Source organism: Clytia hemisphaerica, unplaced genomic scaffold, assembly GCF_902728285.1.
Source record: "Clytia hemisphaerica strain Z4C2 unplaced genomic scaffold, Clytia hemisphaerica genome assembly, whole genome shotgun sequence".
NCBI lineage: Eukaryota > Metazoa > Cnidaria > Hydrozoa > Leptothecata > Clytiidae > Clytia > Clytia hemisphaerica.
The window spans coordinates 111,041-125,028 of NW_027103272.1; positions in this window are offsets into that span (position 1 = coordinate 111,041).

Consider the following 13,988-nt stretch of genomic DNA (forward strand, 5'->3'; position numbering starts at 1 on the left):
AGCTAAAAATGTTCTTAACTTGTTCTCAGTAAAACGTAAAAAATATAAAGCATCTGCTAGCTAAGTGAGTGTGACCACAGGCGAAGTAAAGTGTTTTGATTGGAAGATTCTTATCAACGGTTTTTTTTTGGTGGGGAATTTGAAACTTTCAAACTATCAACCCTGACCATACTATTCATTTCGCCATCAGTATATAAAAGAAAAAGTTATAGCATTGATCTCGAGGCTACTGCTAGCTGGGCATCAATTTAGATTACACGTTTTTTTTTTATAAGAACAAACTATATAAGAACATAAGGCTTCGAGGCCCAAAAATTTAAGAACATTCTAAGAACATTCTAAGGCTTTGGAGACTTAAAAACATGCATTTTCTTAAGAAATTACATCAAAATGCTCAAAAAATGCTGAAAATAAGAACATTTTAAGAACATTTTAAGGCTTCAAATCCAAAAAACTAAGAACATCCGAAGGCTTCGAAAATTTTTGACGTTCTTATAAAAAAAAACGTGTACTGTGCAATCTTTTGATCTATAGCTCAATATGACAATAAAATTTTTAATGAGCGTACTCACTTTCTGTATAAACAAGCCTCAACAATCTAGTGTTATTACTGTTCCAAGCAAACTTTAAGGACAGGAAAAAGGAGAAAAAAAACAAAAAAATCTGAGCTACAATTATTCATATACTGCATCAAGAGATGAGTCAAATTGCTCAAAATATAAAAATCACATGGTTTGAAAAGCATTCAGTTTATTTGGATCATTAAGGTATTGACACAATCAATAACAAATCAATCAAACTTTCCACCTTTAAATCCAACAGGACAGACTTTAATTAAAGTACATAAATCAATAATTGCAGAGAATTATTGCCGCTGTTCAATTTGAAAGTCGGCTGGTTCCCTTTGCTTATCAACAAACATAAACTCATCTAAAAACAATCCATTTTGAAGGCGCTTCTAATATAACCCGTCTCTTTTGTTGGCAAATACATGTCTCCTGAAATTCCCTTCATAACAACATCAAAGATGAAAAAGGCTGTCAACATTCCTTTTATTTCAATTGTTACAAAATCGCTTTCAAGACTTTTGAACAAGAAAAGCAAAAAAAAATATCTAAAAGGAAAACCAAATATTTGACTGTTACTTTGTATTACAAAAGAGAGTCATGAAGGAAATAGATGCTTAACCTTTAATGAATAGAATTACAGAAATCTCTTCTCGAATGGTCAAGTAAACAAAAACATATGTGTATATGGGTATTACAATATTAATGTTGACAAAATCATGTCCCGCTGTCTCCAGTATATGCCTACGCCTGTTGCACTCATGTCCTTGTGTACTTTTGTACTTTGAGAATCTTATGGTTTATGACATAACACCAGTTGGAATGCTCGCTGTCAAAACCACAAAAGGTGACAATCTGAATACATGTATCCCTCTGAACTTGACTTCAAAAAAAGTGCACGAGAACACTTTGTGAACAAAGCCGATACACAAAAATTTGGGGAAAAAGTTGAAAATTTGAGAACATTTTGGTATTTCAGTCCCATTCAGGGTCACTTTTTGCAAATTTCGAGTCCCACGTAGGGTCCATTTTTCGAACCTCAGCGGAGCACCCCCGTCGGTCGACAAGGGTAGTACCCCCCCCGGGGTTCCCTGAGTAGACCTGGTATTGAGCTAGTATCAACCAAGTTGATTCAGAGCAGCATTTTAAGTACATTTACTGTATACATTCCTTTATCATTCACTGGGCAGAATTTAACCTGGCTGAAAAAGAACTAAAACAGCTACAAATTGGCATCAGAGCTTTTACCATACGGTTACGTAATGTCAAAGTGAGCGAAAGCCAAATAAAGATAAACGCTGATGCGGATGGGGAGGGTAGGGACAACGAGAATAGGATAAGGTTACCGAAATGAGAATTTTTACAATGCATCATAATGAAAGCAAAGAGTAAACAGTAAAAGTACGGTACATAATCAATTACAACAAAAACCTCATAAAAGGAGCTTCGAAGAAAAATCTTTTCGCGTGTTTTTTTCTTTCACAAATTCCAACAAAATTGAGGGACAATAAACAACATTTTTGTAACTGACCACAACAATCAATCAAAAGTAAATGATGAGGAATCTTGAAGCCAGATGGTGGTGTTCCTCTTTCTCTGCCTTTAGTCACTCTATGTGTTTGTTTATTTTGACTCTTTCTTTGTTGACTCTGAGGACCATGTGGTCTCTTTCTCTGTCTTTTTTTTCGAACACACATGCAACCAAGGTATCATGTTGATTATCACGAAGACGTGTGCAATAGCATTTCATTGATTTCACACCTTCAGAGCTTGTGTTTGCAATGCTTCCCTAGTGTTAATTCTTTTTTCTCGCTTTTAAGACTCATTCCTGTTGAGACTCCTTTAATCTTTTACCAAGATTTCACTAGAAATACACGTTTTTTTATAAGGACCAGTATAATTTTTACTACTTTGACCCCTTTTTGCTTGATATTGAGTAAGTTCAGGCTGAGTATTGTTCTTAAATTGTTCTTGTTTTTAGAGATTTTGAGCCTCGTTGTTCTTATAAAAAAAGTGTATTAAACAAAGAAAAGGGCCTACGCACTTTTTTATTTCATCATGGATATTCTCAACTTTTGAAAAGTGGGAAAAGTTGGGAAAAGCTGGGAAAATAATCCTAAAATTTTTCTAAGGATTTTGTTAGGATCCAAGATAAAACTTAAATTATCATGTAATACATAATCTCAAGCAAAATATATGACATTTTTTTGAAAGTTGCCGAATTCCACTATGGTGATATTTTTAGTATATTCTTAGTGTTTTGGCCGATTTCATCAAAGATATTCATTTTCAAAAAAAACTATAACAGGAGAGGCTAAAGAGGAGTAATAATTTGCCAAAATGGAACTCCAATGGTTGCAGCAGGATAAAAGTTTTCGCAAAATTTTAGTCACCAAAGTCATTCAATTTTGCCTTGAAATTGTATCATTTAATTTGGTGATGATAACCCCCGTCTCAGAATTTCTCGTAAATAACGACAAACAATTACCGAGAACACATTTTGTCGCAAGCTAAGATTAAAAATAAAACGACGTTGCAACAATCACCACTAATTAAGAAATGAATTATTGATTTTTAATAGTCCCAAGGGACAAGTTTAAAAATGGATATTGATATTGTATGGAGAAATTACAACATGGCCATTTGTAATGGCAATTACCAGCTTTTGTAACGGTCTAATTAGTAAGGAGAAATTTTACAGAAATACAAGAGGCAGATTGCAGGCGGCTTCGTACTCCATGTGCAATGAAGAATAAAGCGATTATAACGTGCTTTCATTATTTTCAAACACGCGTATACTTGTCTGTTGCTACCATATTTGAAAGGGAAGAAGAAATTGAAATCATTGCTTGGGCCATACAACAAATGTCATAAAACCAGAACCAACAAACAGATTGAACACATAATTAGCTACAACAACAATATTATTCATTCAGTTGCAACCCAATAAAGTTCACTCACTACCTTCTTCTCGAGGAGAGAAGGCGTTTACGAGGAATCAAACAACGATGCAAAAGCACGGGTGAACGGTCCTCGACAGCCGAAATCTTAATGATTTTAAGAACCTGTCAGATAATATAGAGACCCCAAATACCAGCATAAGCATGTTTGCCCCAATTTTCGTGAGCGAGCCCCTTGGTAAAAGATGTAACTGTTATAAGCATACAATGTTAAGTATATCGAGTCATCTCTAAACATCCACTTTATAACAAATCCTTCTTGAATCCCAACTAACGAAAGGCGGTAGGCGAGCATCCTTTTTACCCCTAACGATACAACCATCGGAGATAGATAGGGCCGTTATTTTAAGCTTTTTTACAGTCTCGTTGTTGCAGCGTCTACAATCAGCGGGGTAGCTATCAACGTACTAAACAAAACATCAGATACCAAGCATCCCTGGGATAGCGCTAAATTACTGGAAGATCTGGAATATCTATGAACAATTTACTACCGTACATGAAGGATAAATGTGCAATGCATTCTGATACAGAGAAGATAAAAAGATAGAATGACGCAAGATTGTCTTATAGATTCGACGTGGTATGTTATACACCAGGTAGGCTTTGGAATGGGGTTAAAAAGACCATCATTTAAGTATAGAGAGAGAGTAGAGAAGCAATATTTCTTGTCATTGCAGAATGAAACAAGTCGCTGTTCTTGAAGAAAATTTCATATAGTTATTTGTCCTACCGGTCCCATTAAAAACGTAATCATTTCGTAATTGAAGCTTCAATACATGATTAATTCATGCAATTTTCATTTTAATGTGATAATAGCTTTCTTGTATTGTTCTTGATTAATGATTTTGGCTAGATGTCTGGCACCTAGATCAAACGAGAAGCCATCTTGTTTTTCTCAATCACTATTATAATATTGGGTCATTAATCAGCCCAAAGAACCCCACATTTTTATGGTTTTGCTTGCTATTATTCACGTGTTGTTTATTTCGTTGACATTTTTTGACCATGAAAAGTAATTTGTGTGAAAAATGTTGAGTCATTTTCAGATCAAAGATAAACTCTATTCTGATGCCTTCACTTTCAACTTCATCAATCCTCCACTGTCTTGAAAAACTGTCGTCAGAATCTCCCAAATCTTCATTTGATCGATTTTCGTCGTACTTTTTTTATATCTTACTATGCTAAAAGAGTTTATGAAAAGTGTGTGTAACACAAGATTGTAGCTGAGCTGTTATTCTCAAATTTTACCAGGGGGTTGATTCGAGTATGAAAGAGATATCTTGTCCGACACTATGATTTTGATTACATAATTAGCAAGGACTGCAGAGCAATCGTGAACATGGAAGGACAGCGGGTTGAAATTGGCTAAGAAATTGAGAAATGTCTTTGGAAGGTAGGCTGAACTCGGTTCCAGACGAGTATGAATTGTCCTCTTGGTGTTTTGAGAAGTGACAATCATTGAGAATGATACCATAGAGAACATATCAACGGTAGATAAGTACACGTTTTTTTTATAAAAACATCCAAAATTTTTGAAGCATTCAGATGTTCTTAAACTGTTTTAACTTTGTTTCTTAGAGTTTTAAGCCTGAAAATGTTCTTAACAAGTTCTTTATTTCACCATTTTGTGAGTATTTTGGTACATTTTCCAAAGAAATTGAGTGTTTTAGAGTTTGCAAAGCCTTAATATGTTGTTAATTTTTTCTCAAGATTTTGGACATCGAATCCTAATGTTCATATATAGTTTGTTCTGATATAAAAATCGTGCATGGGTATGAAAATACTATGTATCAGCTTAATAGGGTTTAGTAACTATTTATCAGCTATGTTCATGATAGTGATATTTGGAAAAGGAATAATTTTCATCTTCTAAAATTTAGAAGGTAAAAAAAACCTAAAATAACAAACAAATTACTCTAATTGGTTTGTTTGCGGATTTGAGCTGAACCGATTAGATTTTGAGTTGATTGAGTAATGGCGACGTTGATTTAGGTTTCGGCCTTTGTTATTTCATTTATTTTCGAGTAAACACAAATGGTTGACAGATAACGGTTTAGTTAGTGGTGGATGTTTTTAGCTTTAGAATGATGGTGCCTTGATAATATCATTAAGTTTAAAGGTGTCCCAACAACATGCTAATTTCAAAATATATTTGCTTTTGATGAAGAGAAATTTAAACGCGTGGTCCATGATGGAAATACTGTGATTTCAGGTTTAGTAACACTTTCCGGTTGTCTAATAATTAACGGAATTCGTCATTGCTCCCTGCTTCCGGCTTATATTATATATACTTCTAATTAAGGAAATCACTTAATAGCTCTTCAACTATAATTGTCTGTGAAATGTTGTCCTTTTAATTCAACAACGAATGAATGAATGACCGAACAACAAATTTTTTAACAAAAAATTAAATATGGAGAGAATTGTATACTTTAAACACAAGAAAAAAAACACTGACATTTTTTTTTTTCTTTTTTTGGCGAGGAAGTCATTTAAACTGACAAATACGTGCTATATTTTGACGCGAACGCATTATACCGTAGTATAGATTGCATTTACAGATAAGGATACGCAGGACTTTCTCGGTATGATTGTGAAGATTTAAGTCGATCATTTTTTATAGTATCCAGCTACTTAATCCGATCGTTTTCTTTGAAAAAGTTCTTCAAGTAAACGCACAAAAAGGTCTCAAATTTCATCAAGGACTTTCCGTTGTGGTCTGTCTGCCATCCAATCTAAAGTCAAATCAACCAAAGTTAAAGTCAAGTCAAACTTCCCCAAAAGAAACACACCAAAACGATCATATTTCCAGAGGTAAAGAACCAGTAAAATTTTATCGAAACATAAGAGACGAGATGATGAACGAAGTAACGAAGCTGTTAAAACAATTCTTCTATTCATTATTCAAACTTTTTTCAGAAATTTTATAGTTCTTTGAATTTATTGCAAAAAAGCTTGAACCTCGTTTTATTTCATATCTGTCACGACCAGCCAGCATGGATTACTACTTCATGAGTTGATGTTTTTGAATGGTTTTTGAAGTTTATCTTTCCATATGATCAGATGTTGAGATATATTTGGAAGTTCCCTGTCTATTTTGATCAGGATTTTCTTACTATTTTTGCTTTCAACTTTCGTATTTTCTATAAAGTGATCCATATGGAATCTAAGAATTTGTGTTTTACTATGAAAATGTATGATCGAAATACCAATTTCAAAGGTCAAACAGTCAAACTCTGACGACTATTGCATACAACCAAAAGTGTGTCCGAAGAGACAAAAATACAGTCAACTCTCTCTAATTCGAACTTCTACTACCCGAATCTTTCTCTATTTCGAAGAAAATTCTTGTCCCTTTTGATGATCGAATTAGAGGGTCAACCCTAATACATCCCCTAAAATGTTACCTAAGGTGAATTAAACGAAGAACGAACGATGCTGTTTCAATATGGAAAAAAGCAGTCGACAGAAATGCATGTATAAAACATAACATTCGAGCAGGCAAAAGATGGTTGCATAGCTGAAATGTCGCTATTACCGCAGAAACGACGATTTCACCAGGGAGAGAACTGTTTCCATAAATGAACGGATTGTTTGAGAAGTACCGATTACCGATTTGAGTGCCACAACCTATTTATGTATAAAAAATCGGATTAAAAGAAAAATCCGGTTCCCCTCAACTCACAAAACGGTTTTTCCGTACGAACTCCTTTACGCATTCCATCAGAAGAATCGATTTCAAAAAAATGGTGTCATTATGCCAAAATAAATAAATTTCCTATCCTTCAAAAGTTGAAAGAACAATATCTGTAAACTGTTAACCGTGTCTATAGTCCCTCTATTTAAAGGTACGTGAAGAATTGATCGTGAATGGCTCAGCTGTAGGATATTGTCGGGTTCGCGAATACTTTCGAGTTCGAGGGGTAAAAATATTACCCTAATACATACAGTATATTTGAACAAATTCGACCAAGGAAAGAAAAAAATATGGAATGAATCAAAAATAAAAGAGCGTGACGTATACACCAATAATTCCAGGACCGGAATCCAAAAGAAATTGGAACCGGAGAGTCATTACGTTTAATTAAGGAAAGCTTTCTGAACATACTCATTACAAACAGAACTAATTACTTTCTTATTATTTCTTTCTCGTAATTCAGGATTATTTTCATGTATGATTTAAGTTCCTTATTACTAACCTTTTTACTACCACTAACAGCTCCTATAAATAAAAATGGTAGGAGTTAAACATTGACCTCTCTGAAGTGCCGCGGAACAAGGAAGGAAGGAAGGGGGACTGAGAACCAGTCCCTTAATAAAGATAAAGCATATATGCTCTTGATAGTATTCTTGTTTCATTAAAGGTACAGTGTGCTATCGATTCCCCGGAAACCCATTAAAATGGAGAAAATAAACTAAACTAAGCTTTCGTAGCTCATTTCAAATATTTCTGTAAAAGAATTTCACATTAAGAGAGCAAGGAAACTTGGTGCTGAGACTTATGATATTAGTTCCCAAGAAGGCAGGAAAAGCGTGCATGTTAAGCTTCCCTATTTGTCAGAGTGCTATTTGCTCAACATAGGTGGTTGGGAATTCAACACCCTTTGGTTATATAGTACACTAATGATGATTGCTCTTTCTCTGTACCCGGGGGGGGGGGCAGTCAGGCAAATTGACTAACGGGTATGTGCGGCGGTTAAGGGTATGTGCGGCGGTTAAGGGTATGTTTTTTAAAAATATCAGAAATGCACTGTAAGGGTGGACTTTTGATAAATGCACTGTAAGGGTGGAAATTTCAGCAAATCTGGGAAAAATTGCAAATTTTTGCTCGAAAATATTGATTTTTTTTGCTCTAAAAGAGTTTAAAATTTGAAAAAATGCACTGTAAGGGTATGAATTTCACCGATTTTTTTTGCACTGTAAGGGTGCGATTCTAAAAGCCAATTTTTTCGCCGCACATACCGTCAGTTGGTAAACCCACTGCCCCCCCCCCTCTCGGGTCTCTGTAACATTTTAAGACTTCTTAGTCCTCCTTATAATATAATTTTTTTAGGGGGAGGGGTTCGAACTTAATTATAAAAAAATGAGTAATAGACGTATACCTCCATTGAAAGCTAGACCATTATCCTTCTAGTTCTAAACCATTTAACGCCTCAGGGCACTTATTTTCGAACGATACCTTCCAAAACAAAGTTAGAGCCAAGATAATACAAAAAAACGATACTCATGAATCAAGCGTGAATCAAGCCTCAGCAGCAGTCAAAATAATCAAGTTTGCATCTGACATGAAAGCATGAATAACCTCCCATTTAGTACTTTCTTTCTGATGTTATCAAATGGCTCATACTGAACTTAGTGCTAATCGTATTACAAGGTGATATATGGTAAATTGGATTAGTCCATCTTTGAAGGTTTTTTCTTTACAGTGCTAATCAAATTGTTTATGCATTAGTATCAATAGATCACGGCAGGTGGTAGGCGCATCTTGTTTAGCTCACATGGTCACTACTGAAAAAAACACTTTTTGTGGGGACTGAGAGACAAATTATGACCATAAAAGACCCTAATGGTCGTCTATGACACCTATGATTCATAAATTTAATTAGGATGGTAAAATATAGGAGCTTGATGTCGTTTGTTTCTTTTCTTTGACAAAGTGAACTCCACACAAAGCTGTGTCAAACTCGGTACAGCCACCTCTTCCAACACACTTCACACAGAGTCCTTTTTTAGCAACTCTCAGTTCACGAATCCTAGAACGAGATTTGCTTGATCCCCAGATAGAAGATTTTTTGGACTGGCTGGAAAATGTTGATATTTTTGTTTCTAGGTGCTCACTTGAAAAAGGTACTTACTTAACCAAACTTGACCACTGATAGAACAAGCCTGAAGAAACTTTGCAGACAATCGAAGTGTTACATTTAACTCTTAACGCTGTCCGCTCTGGAAAGCCAAAAAAGATAAAAAGTCAGTGGGCCACTGGATTTACAAACTTTTGGCTCATATACACTTTATATCAAAATAATTTAAACGCGTTGAAGACAAGATTTAATTAGTCGATGTAGATTGGCACAATTTATTAATCCATTTATAGTTTAAAAGGTCAAGATTTTGGTACTTTGGCATGATTGACACTCTTCAATTCATCTTAAAATGAAATTTTTACATCTAGATCGACAACTGCGTCATTTTTTCGCAAGACATTTCGCAGAAAGTTTAATCCATTTACACTATAGTTTAGCTCTTTCTCATATTAATGAAATCATCCTCCTTTGGCTTACAAATCCACTAAACAATGACGTCACTAGATTATAAAGCATTTGAGAGTCTTTATATCGTATCTATAAACTGGTCAGACAAATCTCATAATAACTTCTGCGGATTAATATTTACACTCATAGAACGGTTTCATTTTACCAAATAATGTATTATAGACTACATATAGTGAATCGTCATTTTATCAATATTGAAATCGGTCTAGATTATGACATAACGTTAAGGTCACAAAAAATGATATACTCTAGCTGTGTTTGCTTTTTATCAACAGTATCAATCTCACAGCATGTATAAATCTAATCGCAGGTGACAGACAGCAAGGCATATTCAAATAACAATCAAAACGACAAAAGCGTCTGCTGTCATTTTCGACTCCCTACGACTAATGGATTTCTCATTATGATGACATATCTATATGGTGATACGTAGAGAGTGACGAAAAGTGGATCAGATAGCCATCAAACTGCAAATATTAAGACGTCGAGAATAGAGATTTGTCAATGAGAAATAGTATTCCACACATCATCATTTACCTTTTAAGGAATTATAACTGGGCTGCGAAAAATACAGCGTGTCCCGTGAAAGAATCATCGTTACACAAAAGCATCTATTGTTCTGGGTAATTTTCTAAGAGAGAACCTGTATCACTTTTTTCGTCCCTGATTCCAAAACTGACTACTTTGAAGAACATGCACCAATGGTGGCAATCTACTGTTAATGTTAAATACCTCAGAAACCACGAGGTATCAGAAGGTCTTCGGTTTATGTTAATTAGAGAGGCGAATAGGAAACTTTGTTGCATGATGTGCAAAATGAACATTCATATTGATACCTTTTCCAGTTGAATTTAAAAAACAGTGGACATACCTTCAAAGTCACTTTTGACATCATCAATGCGATGTGACGTCATCAATAAACATATGCTTGAGCAGGTATCAACTGAAGACCTTTTTTATAAGTGGTATACACATTAAGAGGGGATGCCAAATTTATGGTTTGATATAAGAATAAGAATATTTCGATAAAACTGACATCCAACTTTGATCTCCGTCTCATTTAAAAAGAATTTAGGGCATCCATGCGTAAAAATTGTTCCGAATTTGGCCAAAATAACAAAGGAAATTGAATAACTGTTTTCAGCATAAAGTCAAAGTTTTTCTTTACATGACAATATATCTAGTTACAAGTGTTTATAGATCGGAAGGTAAGATTGTGCGCGATTTGACAGAGCTATGACCACAAAGTCGTATGAAATGTTTTTCGTCATCAAAATCATGGTCAATGACACAAGGAAACTAAAGGCAATCAATCAAACTCTCATAATGAATTTTATAATCATCGACAAATTTTGTTTTCTTGGAGGTAACAAGGAACAAAAACAAATTTCAAAACAAAAAGAGATGGCGATATATCAACCTCGTGAATATTTCGGAGAATGTAGCTATAGTCCACATACCCATCAGATAGGTATACTTCACAAGCATACTCTACTATAGGTGAAGTTCTGATTCTCCAATTGACAAGTAAATATTCTGAACGTAGGTATATAAACCACTTCTGATTTTTCTCCATATGAGGGGTTAAAGTATGACTTCTGAGGAATTAAAGTACAATATCTCTTGAAGCGACAATGCTCATTGTCTTTTAAACTTTAATGTCATACATTCAGGGTTCCGTCAAAGAGTTAACGTAGGTATCAACAGAAGAAAGAGAGGAATACAACGGTAAATATAATACATCATACAAGCCTTATCACTCTATCAAACGAAAAATATTGCTTCCTGGCAAAAGGTAAGCCTATTAAAACTAAAGTGACGTCAACTGAGTATCAACCAATAAGAGGGAGTAATCAATAAAAAGGCGTATCAACTTTCGGTAGGTTTTTTTATTACGTCATTGTGGTATGACGTCACGACCGTTAGATAGCAGGCGGGCGGGGAGATGCGGTCAAATAATAACCGTTTTTTCCGATTCTTGTTGTTTGTGTATTTCACAGAACTAGAATTTCGTGTCCAAAAATAGACAAAAATAGTTTGACACCGATTACAGGAGTAAACAAATTTACTTAAATGAAAAGAAGAGAAATGACGAACTATGATTTTATCAGCAAATTTTGAAATAATTGTTTTTCATATACCATATATGACACAAAACCAATGTTTTGGCAGAGGTCTAATTTCATACGGCCAATAATGAATTTCACCGATCATTTGTTTTGAATGAAATTTTCTGATTTACTGTTAGAAAAGAAATTCACTCGATATAGAAATCCTCGTCGACGTATAAAAAAAGGTTAAAACCCACCTTTAGTAATATTAATGGACTATTGATCGTTGAGTAATCTATCTTAAAGCTCGAAAGGCTCCCTTCTCATTAGCTTTCTACCCTCGACATCTTACCTAAATTGCTGAGAATCAAGCAGAGATGCATCAAGTACGATTTTGAAAATTTTTAGTATGATCCGGCACGGGGTTGAGCCCACAACCTTGCGCACTGCAACGTATATGTAGCATTTCTCATAATGTAGTTTACAAAATTAAAGGAAGATGAATGGGGCATGGAACAGGCATTTAACCTTTTAAGATTACGGATATGGAAATGTGAATGGTCAACAGAAAAATAACAAATGTTTTCTTTACTTCCAAAACAGGAAGCTGTGACTGTTAATAAAAGAAACCGCTTTAGAGTGCTAAAATTCCAATAATTGGCCTCTCAGAAAGAACATCGAAAGTGTACCACAAATGACGAAAAAGAGTTTTGTTCAAGTCTTAAACTTCTAGTGACAACAATTTACTGCATACACTACAAGTACTTAAAGAAGTTTAGACGAGGCATGTTTTGGCTGAGATCGACAAAAACTTTGAAGCTAATGACATCATGACGGTGAACCAGTGGTTATTTTGTGGCTTTTATATTGTATAAAACTACGCCAACACTACACACCTCGTCACATATTTTCTGCTCCAAACGTGTCTGAAATTCACTTGTTTCACTTTCGGAAGCCTGTGCCAAACTCATTGAAAAGATAACGGAGAGTTTGGTTAAGTTTGAAGACATTCCTTGTCCAACAGTTTATCGTAACTATCATGTTATTGGCACTAGCTTAGGATCAATAGTAGCGGACATAATATTACCCGGTGACACTAGGCTATAGTTTCTACTTCAATATTCTTTGATTATTCGAAAATAATTAATTCATGAAACAAGAAAATCTACAAATTTTCTCCCGCTTCTGGTGATTTAAGTGAGCACAGAACTTTAAGGGCAAAAAATTTCATGAATTTCGCGATTTTGGCCTTTTTTCGCTAAAAGTTTTACCAAGTTAGATAGTAAACGGAAAATTCGCCTCGGAAGTCAATTACTCTTCTTTCCATTCACAGGAGGAGAAAAATATCTATTCCAGCATTCACGCTAGGATAGGTTATCACTGATTAAAAATTACCCAAACCTGTACATGAGCCTAACACCTGCATATGAGCAAAATCACTTCTGCACTATAAAATTTAGTCCGAAATATGGAAATTTCTTCAGATCTAATCGATTATATGAAACGGACGAATCCTTACCATCGGACAGTTGTTGAACCTTCTCTCTTCATTTGAATCTTAGATTAATGTTCTTAGTAATTTAGTAATTCTTTTGATTCTTTAAACAACAAGGGCGATTAAAAGTAGCCCAACTTAAAAAAAAAACATTCTGATAAATAACGAGATTGCTCACGGGAATTTCTAACCCGCGCGAGCAAACCCGCACCTGTCAATCACTTTTTAGACCTGTCAATCATTTTTTAGCAGCACATTCAGTCGGATTCAGTCACTTGTGGTTCTGAAAAAGGTGTTTTTAAGATAGCAAAAAAAGAGGAAAATCGATTTTTATGTATTTTTTTAGTTAAATTTTGGAATACTGGATTTTCAAGAGAAGGGAAAGTCATGATGACTCTTGCCTCTCCACCCGCTATTCAACCTGATCCATTTTGAAATACAGTACTTGATGACAAAGTCAAGCTGAGGTGACACTACTTAGAAAATGTTTTTTTCTTAAAATTCTAACGGGAATTTTCAAAAATATCAATAAGAGCTCATAAAACCAGAAAAAGATTGGTCAATGCTGACAAAATAACACATACTACAACGCACCGTTTAGGATTCGAACTCTCAAAAATAATACCTTAATAGATGGCGGTTCA